At 40.6% G+C, this 15160-nt stretch overlaps 1 protein-coding gene across 1 annotated transcript in view; it reads right to left on the bottom strand.

Annotated features, from left to right (window-relative positions):
- Positions 1-15160, bottom strand: part of roraa (RAR-related orphan receptor A, paralog a) — a gene marked incomplete at its 5' end in the record, with an annotated part of 172500 nt that overhangs the window by 38515 nt on the left and 118825 nt on the right. The window lies entirely within an intron of this gene.

Raw genomic sequence — 15160 nt, 5'->3', positions numbered from 1 at the left:
CATATTTATGTGCAGTCTGCATGCAGTGGAGTGGCTTACTGGGATTTTCTTTCAATTATTTTAAAACACTACTGCTATGCAGTGGTGAAATATCTATATTTGACTTAGGTAAAAGTGCCACACTGTAAAAATACTCCATTACAAGTTAAAGTACTGCATTGAAAATATTTCTTAAGCAGTAGTATTATCTTGAAAACAGTATCAAAAGTACTCAATGCACTATATGGTGTATGTAATGAAGTATATCTAATGATACAGTATAATAAATGTACAATTATATAGTGTATCGTTGCTAACAACCATTTTCATAATGGATTCATCTGCTGGTTATTTTCTTGATCAATCCATTTACTGTTTGCTTTGTAAAACGTAAGAGAATAGTGAGACACCTCTGTCACAATTACCCAGAGCAAGTGACACCTTCAAATGTCTTGTTTTTTCCAACAAACAGTCCAAACTTTAAAATAATTTACAGCAATTTACGACAAGGATTAATTGACTAATCCTTTAAGTTCATATTTTATATATTGTTGAGTATTTTTCTTTCTTTCTTTTAAAAAAAAAAAATGCACCATATTTTAAAACTTGTTCATATTTGGATGTAAAATCTTAATTGGTAAGGTAACTAGTTACTACAGCAGTCCGACTGATGTAGTGCAGTAAAAAGTAAAATATGGATTTGAAGTATAAAATATCACAAAAGGGAAATACTCAGGTAAAGTACAAGTACTTGAGTAAATTTGCATTACATGTTACATTCCACCACTGCTGATACGTATACCTTGTCACAATGATGCTCTTTTTGAGGGTTAATTATATGTAATGTGGATGAAACACACTCTACCTATTCTGTCAATCTACACATCAAACAACTTTTTTTAATTATGTAATTGGAATTTTCATCCTAATTGTGCTGAGTAGGCTGGCTAATTTGCATGGGGTAATGAGAGGGATGTTTCCATTACAGGTAATTAGGTACTTGAGAGGCAGTGGTGTGGTAGAAAGGCTGAATAGAGAGGTGGGTAGAGGGGATGCAGGGTAGAGACAAAGCCACAGAGACACATAGAGATGTTTGGCATAATATTAGCATTATTTTGTAGCGCAGAGTATGAAAAACATTTTTTTAATCACCAAAAAAGGCACATGCAGACAGTATGAACAATATTAACATAACAATAAAGAAGTGCATGGCAAGGCAGCAAGTCATTGTTCTATTCATCCATTTCACTGACCATTTTCAGGAGAAAATTACTACTGCCATTTAAATTAGTTTCCAATTATACAGCTTGCTCACATTTTAATTTAATTTCTGACATTGCCACAATGTCCTATCATGACACCAGCAGCTCCTATCAAATGAAAGTGCCAATGAGGAGTAAGACTGAGCTAAGAAAAAGACAGTGGCAAACAGACAGGCAGAAACTGGTTCCTAAACATTAGGTTTTTATTGCTGATGATTATTACAGAAAATGTCAGAGACTCATCTCACTACATATAACTAAATTAAATTAATTCATTAAAAAAAGTCAAGAGTGGAAGCAATATACACGCTAAAATGTTTTACCGCACTTAAAAATCATAGAAAAGCTACACAGCGCTCGATTCCATCCAAAAATATATGATTTCATAAAGCCCTTCACTTTAAATTGCATATAAAGGACATCAGGTCAAAGGGCATTTTGCATATGCGTCTCATTGAAAATATAATAGAGGACTGCTCTCCCACTCAATTTCACACACATTTCTCAAATGCCTGTGAGCCTGACTTCATAAATGAAGTCTCACACACACTGAGATTGATAGAAAAAAAGGAAGAAATTAACGATTTGGTCAGAGTTTCACACAAAGAACAAGATAAACTGTATGGCAAACTCATTAAAAATAACAAACTGAAGCTTTATCGGTTACTTACAATATTACTAATATGATAGCAATATATACATTTGATAATATATTTTTTTACACATTCATTACATTTTGTTTTTATATTAATATGTATAAGTATTTTGCACCTTTGCGTTTTTGTCTTGGCGATAAATATGATAAAAAAGCACAAATGTAAATTTATTTCTGGACAGATGGGAGGACCAAAAAGCAGCAAGTATCAAATTATGTTACTGAATGATGATATTTATTTATTTTCTATTGAACACATTACGACAGCTGCCTGTGTCTCATTGTAGTTATTACATTTGATTATATCATGAGTGCATACGAGCACATGTTTGTTCACATTTCTCTATATGGAAGAATGGGAGTGTATTCATATGTGTTAAAAGCATGATTATGTGTGTGTGTGTGTGTGTGTGTGTGTGTGCAAGCATGCATGAGAGAAGTGTGCGCTGTACTGCATGTCTGACTGCACTTTCAGTGTCTGTCTGCGCGGATGTGTATGTGCGCCTGCATTCTGTATGATGGAGGGGGGTGGAAGAGATGGGATTAAACATACCAGATCAACATAACAGCGACAGGGAGGACCCAGTCCTGCATTCATGGCCACACATGTAAACCTGACTTCCTCAAAAAAATAGGTCAGTGGAACACAACACACTCACACACACAGATATACACACACATGCACCAGTATCAACTCAAAGAATCACAGTCTGCCAGCCGCGCCACTGCCTTGTCGCCCGTCTGCGACCCACGTTCAACACTGCCACGTACATCTTCCCGTGGAACAGACACATCCTCTGGACTGGAACAACAGGATTAAGAATGGGGCAGTAAGGGATAGCGACAATACACCCCCCCCCCCCCCCCCCCCGCCCCTTTAACCCCCCTCTCTGCATGCTACCTCACAACCTCAAATCTATGCAAAAAAAAAAAAACTTCTGCTCTGAAGCTCGGGAGCTCTGCTTGTCAGAGACATGCAAAGATTACACCGGCTGTGGTCTCTACAGCAGCCCACACAACAGTAGCAGCGACACACACATACACGCATACACACACACAATAATAAAACCAAACAAAACACCTTTACATATTCTTTAAAGTTAAATCATTCTAGCTCAGTTTCTCTTTCTGAATACAAATATGTTCATGCATGAAAATAAATATTTGAAAAGCTTAATTATTTCACTTGCATGCACTCAGAAGCACTATATTACTCTATTCCTCCCTCCCTCTCTCTCTCTCTCACACTCTCTCTCTCTCTCTCTGTCACACTCATGCCTTGCAAATGAAATGCAAAGAGTTGGCAGGCTATGAATAGCGGAGCCATACTCCCCTACTTGTTACTCAGGGTGCAGGATCAGCATGCATTTTGCTCTTACCTTTCATAGCTGAAATCACAAAATACATCATTAAGCTTCGAGTCCATAAGAGAACAACTATCACCAGCGCAAAGCCCTCCACTGCTGTCTCAGCAGCAGCTGGCCAGCACAGCTCTGTCTCTCAGCCTCCGAGCATGACCACACCAGAATCCATGTGACTGTGACATCAGTGTTCATGTCTGACTGCTCCCCACCCACTAGCCTTTGATTGGCACAGCATGCAGCCAGTAGGGGCGCTGAGAGCTCAGGCAGGGAAGCTGGCCCTCTTCCCACTGATTGCAGTCAGAGCCTTGTATACCGGCTTGCTAGACACAGCACACACTCGCTATCTTCTCTGGCTTATCTTTTTAGTGCAAGGATAAAGTCAGAACCAGTACTACCAGACAACACTTTTTCTACACTCTTGTTCTGCCCCTCTTGGTTTTATGCTTTTAAAAAAAAGGGTGCAGTGTAAAGGACAAGAAAAAAGTCAAGAAGAGGATAAAAGGCTAGAAGGGGATGAGAGAGGGGTGAATAAAAAGCAGAGGATATAACAGAGAGGAAGTAAAAAAAAGAAAATAAGAGAGTGGAGTGGAAGGATAAGAGGGGGATGTGTAATTTTTCTGTGGCTCAAAGATCGAAGCGCTCCGCTCTTCTCCTCCTCCCTGTCTGTAGATATGAGTGATCAGTGTGGGGCCAGATGTCTGCGAGCAGCAGTGGGCCCTACGCAGAGAGAAGATGAGTGGAGCCTCAGCTTCTTCCTCTGACCTCTCAGAGGACCCGCATGCCCCTCTCTCATAAACTCAGACGGCTCTCACACTCTTTTTGACAGGTGAAGAAGGGGAGATAGTGACGGAAGGGTTTGGATGATCCCTTCTACCCCACAGCGACCGGGCGATGAGTTTCTTGCTATCATTTCTCCTTCTTTCCCTCCTGTGCCCCTCTCTCTCGCCCCCTGCTTCCCATTCCAGTCCCTACCTCTCTGTCTCTCTCTCCTCCCCCTCTCCTTGCTCATCCTCTCTCTCATATGATAATCTGTTCTGACTCCTAACCAGCTGCCTCTCTCTGATACAATATTCTGGTTTTAGTGCAATCCAGCCTTGGCCAATAACCACATTGCATTTGGCATTTCCATGAATAAGCTGCTGCTCATATCATCCCGTTGCAATACAAACATCATGCAGCTTCGCTCTCAGGCACTGAAATATTTGAAATCTAAAAATGAAAGGAAAAATTGTTTTTTACACTTCCAATATTTCAATTTTTGGATGTTTTAGAGTCTCATTTCACAATCTCTACATATCATAATAATAATAATAATAATAATAATAATATTAATAATAATGATAATAATATTAATAAATAATAATACCACGGAACTTCCACATTTATAATGCGATTGTAAGAGACATTTTTATTATTTAACTTGTCCTGTTTTACACTATAAACATCTAAATTCATTTGATGCATTCTATTGTGTTCTGTTCATTGAATAAAGGTACTTCTAACCACATATACAATGGAAATGAGGGCTCAGCAGCTTGCAACATAAATCTTCCCATGACAATGTTTCATTAGGACCTCTATGATCCATTAGAGACACTAAACACATTAACAAACGTGTCAACACTGGTCTCCCATTGCACACCGTCTAATGAACAAAATATCATTCAGAGGCTGATAGCATCAAATGGAGCGTGCCTGGGATACAAACTACACTTAGACAGGCCCTGGTAAACTATTCAAAACAATGTGATGTCAGGGACAGAGCAGTTGTCTCGTTTCGATGTTGGCGTCTCTCCACAAGATCTTCAAAGTTCACCAGATGAGTCAGGGCCAAGGCCCACGCAGGCACATGTTTAACTGCCACTATCTGTGGTTGTCTCTCAGAAACGGGCTGCTCTATCAGTCCTTCTAGAACCAACCATGGCTCAAACACACTGGGGCTTAACTCTGAAGGGTAAGAACAAAACAAAACATGATACTACAGGAGGGGCTGCATCTATGGGCTGGTTATCCGAGAACATCTGAGAGGAGGATAGCATCCATATTACTGTCTGAGCATCAGGCGAGAGTTGGAAGGAGTGCATGTTTTGTCTGCTTACAATCTATGTGGTGGATAACGTTCTCTGAGAAAATACTACAGGTAAGGAGAATTATGAAGCAACTAAAATATATATATACAATGCATCAAGATCAATGTGGCATAAAAAAAAAAGTCTACAGAAGCCTTTCACAGAACTTTTCTGCGAACTACAGGCCTGACACTATCCCCATTGTCTCCTTACTTCTTTGTCTTCTCTATCCGTCCCCTTTCAGGGTTAAAGGGTTGGTTCACCCAAATTACAAAGCAAAAAGCATACTAATTTTTTTTAATAAAGAAACAGTCCCTGTGAAAACTGTTTTGTAGATTATCCACAGTAAATTGGACACAGTCCTGTGACTTAGGGGATAAATGAAAAAACAATGTCCGTCGTCCAAATCTGGCCAGGGATCTTTGTTGCACACCTCATCTCTCTGGCCCCTCATTTCCGCTCATCTCTCCACTATTGATATCTAATAAAGGACTAAGATGCCCCTCAAATGTTTTATTGTTCCAATACTGTGAGAACCACCAACACAATTCCATAAACCTCAGTTGTACCACAACTATCTCCACAACTTTCACTCACCAATATAGGTAAGTGAAATATATATTTATATATTTCTATATAAGGACAAACATACTGTAAACTTAATGATGTTCCACACTTTCAGCTCGACAGCAAATATAGTGCCTCCAACTGTATATAATTGTACTTAAAAGCCCAGGCCTCCCAAAGGAGAAACGTTTTCAGCAAAGCTGCTTCATTTGCTCTTGATCACGCTCTCCCTTGACAGCACCACATTACCAGTGACAGGATGCCAATACCCTGCTGATACTTGTTCATTAGGGCATTGATTAAGCCACAAAGGCTCTGATGGTCAAATGTCTATGGGTATTAATGTCGGGATCGCTAACTTTTAGCTATCAATAGAAGAAATTTTAGTTGATCATTTCTTTATACCCAAACATAAAACATAAATTGTGATTGTGAAGTTGCTACTGTATGACTCCAGGACTGACAACGTTTCTGGTAAAGACAATAATTTGTGCATCTAATCCAGCCCAGTCTTGTGTCTCGCATTGTTCTCAGATAAATTCAAGTAAATGTATTTACTGTAAACAAGCCCTGTGGAATGGAATGCAATTGAGATGAGGTGCAGAGAATCCACTTGTGCCCCTGGAGGAGTGCAGAGGACCAGTGCTGATAATGGCCTTATTAGCAGTCTGTCAGTAGCCATTCCACGCAGAGACTCGCCATGCAGCTGATCCATGTTAACTCTTACAGCTCTGGACTGGCCTCAAACTTGTAGTCTGCATGCTGTTTCTCTCTGCAGCCTTTGACCCCACTGGATAAACAGTTATGGACTTCCTCATTTTGTGTCATTGTGAGGTATTTTAGAGTTGAGGCTTATATTCCACCATGAGAGCCACTTGGGTGTTTGGAACCACAAGACCAGCCTGAAGCAGCAGTAGAATTAACAAGCTTCAACAGGCACTCCATGAAAACAATACAGATCAATTTAATATAGATGCCAAGGAGAGGAGGGCATAATATTAGAACCATAACAGCACCGACCCACACCACACAATCATAAACCAATTTAGGGCCATTCCAGGCAATTTCCTGGGGGCTTCCACATATGGGAAGACTTCAATAAATCACAGAGACAACAAAGGGAATATCTATTTCAGTGAAAATAGAGGACACTACTGGGTTATGTCCAGAGGACTTCGGAGGTTTGCCTTTAAAGACAAGTTTAAATAAGAGAAGTGAGAGTTTAAAAACATATTACATGCCGCTGCTGTGCCTGTTTTATGCTATAATTTGTAGCAACAGGAAATGCTGTTAGCTCATTACGGCTAATGGATTTTCCATGGAAAAGCGCAGTGTGTCTTGTCTTGCAGGGTAGCAGCTGTATGTAAGTCTTGTATTTTTTTAGAATCTTAACAGTTGCACTCTGATCAGGTGACTCTATTAGTGATGATATGCACAGCACCTTTATCCTTTATATACACACAGCCGGCACAGCACTATTCTCTCTCTTTCTATCTGTCATTCAATACATATACACACAAGCACAATATTTATAGAACAGCAGGGTCAAAAGGAATAAATATGAAAGCATATCATTCCTACATAGGTGAAGTGTACACCCGTCAACTGTCATGTAATCCAAATCAACAACACAGTACTTATAGTGAATGGTTGACAAGGCTATAGCCTTTTGTTTTACTGCCACGGTTATTTATAGTGCAAATTTTTAATAATTTTTGAACAAACACAGGAGCCTCTGGTATTTCTAAATCAATTCAATCAAATGTTTTGTCATAGCAAAAAAAACGAATTTGTTGTCCACGGGCTGACCACACTTCTCATCATTTAAGGCAAACTTGCATACCTGCTCCTCATTGAATGACCCCTTGAGGTGTTGGCAAGAAGCTGTGGACAATATAATAAGCACTATACTTCAATGAAAAACATTAAATGCCCGGTGCTACTTTTCAGTCTGTATTTTTTAAGTGGCTATCTAGTTGTCACTGTTATTTCCGTGTTAGGTTTAAACTTAACAGCTACAAAAGTGCTTAAAGTATGCTCACTGGAACTGGATGCTCAATTGATTGATACAGCCCTTAAAGAAATATGCGCCTTGTACAAGTGATTGGAATAAACCTGTTTATTTATTTGGTTCATCATATGAAAAGGCAGTGGTAAGGAGGGATCGTCAGCGCCGCTGGAGTGCTATCATATATCTCATGGAACAATTTTTCAATAGATCAATAGAAATCCGATTTAACAATGAATTGCATTGCATCTCCATTGTGTGAAGCTGCCCTTGGGGACAGAAAGGAAACGGATAGGAGGATAGAGAGAGAAGGAGCGAAAGGGAACTAGGAGGGGAGATTATCGCAGGCATGGCAGCCTGTGTGAGAGGCTTAGCCTGGCTAGGCAGGGAGGTGGAACCCTGTGAATTCTAATGAACTGGCAAGACTCCCCCAAAACCAGCTCCATCTCCATGGCATGAGGACGACAGGAGGGAAGGAGGAGGTGATTAGGAAGGCGCAGCCCCTCCACGGCAAACCAAACACAGCAGGTCATTTTCCCTGTGATAATTATGGCTATAACCAGGCATGAGGGATTGGTAATGGACCTGCTTATTCTTCATGCCCTGCAAAGGCAACCACTGAACCTGTCAAGGGGAAAAGCATGATGATGTGTTTTTTTTTCCTTCAGTTGGTCGGGTGACTCTGGTAAGAGTTGCAATAGCTGCTGAAAAGGGCAGCAGGGGAACTTGGCCTTTCAGGGAGAAGTTAACGAATGAACTTCATTATTGAGGAGCATACCAGAGGGACCCCCCGGAGTGTGTGATGTATTGCCTAGCGTCAAACTTCCACACTCCCCCAACATCACCAATATAGTCCGACATCAGCTCTGGGGGGAGGTAGGCGTGTAAACTAAAATAGTTAACCTTCTGGCTTAAGGCTATAGAAGAAAAAAAGAAAACAGAGAAACCAACTGTGGTGTATATTATTTGAGTCAATTAAGTTATTTTCAATAAAAGAAAACTATTTGTAAAAACCTCTAAATTAATCAATATTTCCTCCGCATTTAGGCTGAACAATTTCTCCATTATTCTCTCTGTTGAAACTCCAACGTGAGTAATGAGGCAGAGCCTTTTTCTGTGACTGCTCAGCGCAGAAACCCTCAGAAGAAAACTGTTTTAGCTTAAACTAACACATATTTAATGTTCTCTCTGTGACTTCAGGTAATGCGGTTGGTCCAGTGAGGCAGTCCAGATCGACACAATGGAGATTACTCCCATTTATTAAAAAACAGCTCTGTTCAAGCATGAAAGTAACTTTTCCTAAGTTCTATGAGCTTTTTAAACACACAAGTGACCCTCTGGAGAGACTAATGTTTTCCTCAAGATTGAGGGAGATCTTCAGGCTATGTACGACGTGCACCACTTAGCCTTCCCCTTGCCCCTCTTCCACCGGGCCTGGATGGAGTTTCTCTATGGTGGACGGGACGAAGGAGCTCTTTTACGGAGCACACTCTCAACACTCTTTTACTCTTGACTTATGAGGATGCCATGGGTGCAGGGGAGTGATTCATCACTGGGTGTGCTCCTCTTGCACCTTCACACATTAGTAATGTGGTCCGCTGAGGAGGAGTCCTGTCATCAGTCTGTACCTGGACCCTCTGAACAAGGTAGGTCAACAGGAGGTAGCAGCGGCTGGCCCACTTTTAGTCTTTCACAGCACCTTTAAGTTTCCTTCAGCTCTGCCACAGCTGAGCCTGACGGACACACTAAGACCAGCCTGGTCAAGGGGAGAAACTGCTTTGGTGCTGTAACCGGTGTACTCACTATATCTGTTGACTCAGTGAAGTTTGTCCTCCACGTGCCCAAGTACAGCAGGCCAAGTCAAAGTTGTTGAGAGGTTAAAGCAACAGGGAAAGAGTCCATTCATTAAAAATATTACACAGTGTAAAAGAAAAAAAGAAGAAGAGAAAAACAAACAAATGACTTATAGTCTGGATGAAAAGTGCACAGATTTATCCATCTGAAACTGCCTGAGAAAATTTCATCACAAGACTCCCTAGTCTTCTGTAATACAGCAGCAACAAAATAAGTGGCAAACATATGATCGTCTGTTCTTTCACAAAATGTAGAGCCACTCTAAGTCAGCATAAGCCTTTGACCTTAACATTGCAGGTAATGCACATTTAAATATCTACCTCAGTATTCATGTTTGTCATTTTACTTGTGAAGATTAGGTGTAAAAAGGCTATTTGAAACCAAAACACAGGATTAAGGGATAATGCTGCTCTGTGTCTTGTGAGTCGACCTTGATTCTGTAATCCAGCACAATACTGGAGAACAGCATATTTCTCTCTCTTGTACATTCAATACTCTCAGTGTAGAACAGCTCATGCTGATATAATGGCAAAAACATAATGGCACCACACTGAAAGAGAAAGTAATCTGAATTAAGGGGAACTTCATTGTAATATCTGTGTAACAGAAATTCAAAAAGTATTACAAGATTTGTACAAAGAAAAATACTATTGACAGTACCTTTGCATTGATTAGATATTAAAAAGGAGCATAGTATGAGCTGACAATGTTGTTGCACATAAAGAGGGGAGGAAAAAATACAGATAGTAAAAAAAAAAGAAAGTCCATAAGTGAATTGATTTGAATTACGCAGACCTGCACTTTAATGACCACGCTGAGAAATGAACTTGATCTTTAAAGTGAACCAACCTGCAGTCAGCCACAGCGTTATTAAGGGCTGCGCCACTTAATCAGAGAGGACGCCAATTTAGCAAAGAGCTAACTATGCAGGAGGGACCCTCCGTGGCAGCAAACACATTACAGAGCAATGTGTCACCTGACTCGTGCAGGTACGTAATACATGCTCTCCTCTCTTCCCCCAATCTGCCTTTTTTTCTGACTCTGTGTCTCCTTTCCTGTTTTTTTTTCTTTTTCTGCCTTAGACACAGTAGAATGAAAACCTGCCTTTGATGTCTGGGATCCTATAATGCTGAGCAGTAGAAATCCGCATGCCTGTTATCTGTAGAATCTTAATGATGACGGCTAACTTCACAATGGGTTAACCGCATCTCTCTGTTCTCGCACTGCACACCCACAGAAACACAAATTAATAGCAACGGGGAAAAAAACAGCATTTCTCTAATAAAGCAAATTCAACAAAATGTGCACAATGCCATAAGCACAAATGTCAATGTATAATATCACTGAAAGCTTTTGAGAGCACTTCTGCTTTCTTCTCCGTCAACTTTTTTTTCCTAAAGTTTCTAGAGTTTCCTAAAAAAATTACATTATTTGTCTGAAATACGTTATCCTTACTTCAGATACTTCTAATTTAGTTTCAATAAACACTGGATGTTCGGTATGCAAACAGCCTATTTTGTTGTGTTTTGTCCCAACATATTTCTTATTCTTTGATGCACTCTAAAGATTATCATTGATTCTGAAAGTGTGCTTACATGATATTTCAAAATGATTTTATTAAAGGGGACTATACTTACCCCTTGCATGGTTTATTGAACAATATTCATCTGAATAATTCAGGAATTAAATTATATATGTTAATTTAACCCGCCTTTATTCATGCATGATATTGCATCAGAATTTTCACATCCTAAAAAATACATAATGGAATATTTCTGACAATACCACCATTTCAGTTTAGTATAATTTGTCTAAAAGTGCACTTCAGTGAGAAGTGAAGACCATCAATATCAGATACATGCTGGTCAGAGCGATAAGCTCTGAGAACGAGAGGAAAGTCTCTGTGTAAGGCTGCGACTGACGAACTTGAAGATGGCACAAGAACATTTAATTATGGCCCCCATCTCAAAGCTCCCCCATCAGCATCAGTCAGGATCATATCTGGAGGAGCTCCATGACCTCTGCCACTGTCGCCCTCCATGAATCAAACCTTTCATTACATGCTGACACTCTTGTCCTGCGCTGAATGTGCGTACACCATGTGAAAGTGATGAGGCATCGGAAACCTGATGAGTGACGGATAACCTGCGCTTGTACAAAGGCTGGCCGAGTGTGGAGCAGTGAGCGCTAGGCCAGCCGTGCCCTCTCAGCCATGCCACCTGCTTCACCTGGCAGACGCCACCATCTCAGCACAACCCTTGGTCCCAGGGCCCTCTCACCTGAGGTGGCAGACAGCCGGCAGAAGAGAAATCGGCCACAGCAGATTGGGCCACATACTTTGGCTGGCCCAGCAAAGCATTGTGTTCTTGTCACATGTCACTTACTCTTGTTTTCGGGTCTGACAGCACTTCAAGACAGGGCCTTTCAGGTTTCAGTGAGACACAAAAGGAGAAGGGTGAGGAAAAGCTGACGAGGCCTCTCTTCGCTCCGGCTCAAATTCTCTGAAAGAGCCGGCACCAAGAGAAGAACCAGATTAAGAGCCAACAAAAGCTGAGCTCCCCCACAAAAAGATGCTGAGCACCCCTACAGTTCCCCTTACCATTCTCCTCCTTATAAAACACTCTGGGCCCCCAGGAGGTGATAAAAAGAAGCGTTCAAACCCCAAGAAATGTATGCAAAGAAAGTGCATGTACAAAGGCCATTTGCAATTTTACAAAATGGCAGACATAATGCTTTTGCTGAAAAATGAGGACCTGCCATATTGTGTTGGCGAGGAAAAAAGTATGGAGGCGGAGGAAAAATGGAGAAAAATCATGCTGGCCTGGTTTACGACAAATAGATAGCTCTATTGATTTCCCTTTTACAGTGACTGTCCATCCCTCACTGTTGTGATTACACTGACCTATTTCAGAAAAAAAAATAGCCGTCTATTATAGATTATACCAAAATGACGAAAAAGAATACTCTTTTTGTGGAACAAACAAATAGAGTAAGATAAAACGTAACCTACGGTACAGAGGTAGGAAAAGATTGTGTCAATTTAAGCATTCAGTGTTGCTCTGGGAGAAGAGGAAACAACGGGTTCTCGTACCACGCTGAGAATCAAATAACTTTCAACAGAAAGAGTGGCTGTGCTTAGTGGGGCCCTGCCTTGTCAATCTCAATCCCAACAAAAAGGCAACAACATTAAAATGATTGCAATATTGCTCAAACAACGCTTAAACATAACAATGCCAATTTCATAACCTTGGAATAATGTTTATTAAGAACAACGGCGTATAACATATTTAATAATAATCTAATGTAATGTATGCGCTGCTGTAATGCATTTTTACTCTAATTCACTACAGCACAGTTCACTGTTGTATGCTTTGTGCTGATGATTCCTCTGCGTCTGTGTGTATTAGTGTGTGTGCTCGTCCTGCTCCACTATGTCTGTGCTGTGCGTCTCACTAGACTATCTCTCTCTGCGTAGCTCAGGGGACTCTGGCTGGCTGATCTTCATTATCAGCCCTAGCTTAACAATGTACTGGATGCACTTCCCACATGAGTGCAACTAACAAATCCCCACAGAGCTGAATCAAGGCAACAATGTGATGAAATACCTTCAAACAGCTACTGAGCATGGAACACTGAGCTATGCAGAGACAACTCACACTGCCCCGGGCGATTCCACAGGAGTGCGCCTGTTGCCAAGCAAAATTAGACAGCAGCTGGGACATATTATTCTCCTAAATTGGCAATGTACAGCACTATTAAGGACCATAAATATCGTGTTTGATTAACTGAAAAAACCTCATCTCACAGAGCCAATGCAATAACATTTTACCACTCAGAAATCCAGGCAGGATCTGGATGTCATTTGGAGGTAAAGCAGATGCTTTACAGGGGTAAAAGCTGTCATTGTGCTACATGAACACATTATTGGGATTAATAATGCGGTTATCATATTGTTCCAAACATACACAAAACTAAAGCAATTTCAAATGGCATGAAATCTAAAAGCTTTATAACTTTGAGTTGAGTCTGAATGACTAATATGATAACACTGTAATGCTGCACTCTGTTATTCTAAGGCAGTGCAGAAGAATCTAAATCATCTGGTTCCTTTAAAACAGATTGGCTGTGCTATTACTATGTAAGATCTCTGACGAGAGAAACTCAATACAAGCCGCTAGCAAATAAATGAAGATGCAGGAGCAAGCACATGTTTTTCAATCAGTGTAAGGAGTCTGTCACCACAATGGAGATAAATATAGGGATAAAAAACTGGGGCTTTCTACAACGTATCTGTAAGACTGAAGAGAGGAAGCCTTGTCTGTCTCTTCTTCCTGGAGTTACATTTGTACTACTGCCTCCCTCTGGCCACTTTATTCCCAATCTAAATTCAGACACACACCACATATAGTCCACATTAATACAGGGAATTGTCAGAATAACACACACCTATGAAATATAATGAATTCAAATACAATAACAATGCGTGAATAGTGCTAGAATAATAGTTAAAAGTAGTTTTGTGCTGCTTACATTTTTCAGCTTTTGTTAAGACTGCAAATTCAGCTCTATGGTGATTTTTTTATTTAATAGTATAAGGTGTTTCTGTTATTTGGACTTATTAGTATCTTACTTATTGTGTGTTTTGTCTTATAACAGTAAAAAAAAAAAAAAAAACTTAATGTAGATGCGAGCCTGTGTCGTGTTATGTATCACAGTCAGTCTGACAATGAGTGGATTGTACATCTACCGTTGCAAGAGAGAGAGGATTAGCTCTTGGTAATCAAGAGATCTGTTCTGTTTGAGGAAGAGCATCCTGGCTTCACGACCTGTGTGCGTGTGTGTGTGTGTGTGTGTGTGTGTGTGTGTGTGTGTGTGTGTGTGTGTGTGTGTGTGTGTGTGTGTGTGTGTGTGTGTGTGAGCGTTAGCTAGTTCTCTGCTATTCGAGCTGTGAGACAGAGCCCCAGACTGCTGATGGTAGATTAGAGGTGAGACGTCTAATCTCAGTGTAATCAGCTGCTGCATCTGATCCACCGCTCCACACCATCTCTTTCAACAGGTCCAAACAGACACTCATCTCACAGCAATGCGGCCTTTGCCGAGGTAGGAGAAGGTGACGGCTTGTATCTGGTGTCCAGCATCAAAGTGCAAAAAATAAAGAGAAAAACTACCATATGAAATGTAAGCCCTTGATCTTTTGCTGTCACATCTGTCACAAGCAGTGGTAGGGATAAACCTACTACTACTAATACTAAATGTCAGCATAACAGAGCATATGTAAAACTGTAAGGGAAATGTGCAGGAAAACCACAGACTTCTTGCTGAGAATTGTAACCTTGTGGTTAAAGAAAGTGTTGGCGAGTGGGGCCTCCCCTTATGGGGTATGAAGAAAGAAGGGGAGTCAG

This window comes from Echiichthys vipera, assembly GCF_963691815.1.
Source record: "Echiichthys vipera genome assembly, chromosome: 7".
In the NCBI taxonomy this organism is placed as follows: domain Eukaryota; kingdom Metazoa; phylum Chordata; class Actinopteri; order Perciformes; family Trachinidae; genus Echiichthys; species Echiichthys vipera.
Note: the sequence above shows the minus strand (reverse complement) of the source record. Positions and strands in the feature narration are given on the sequence as shown.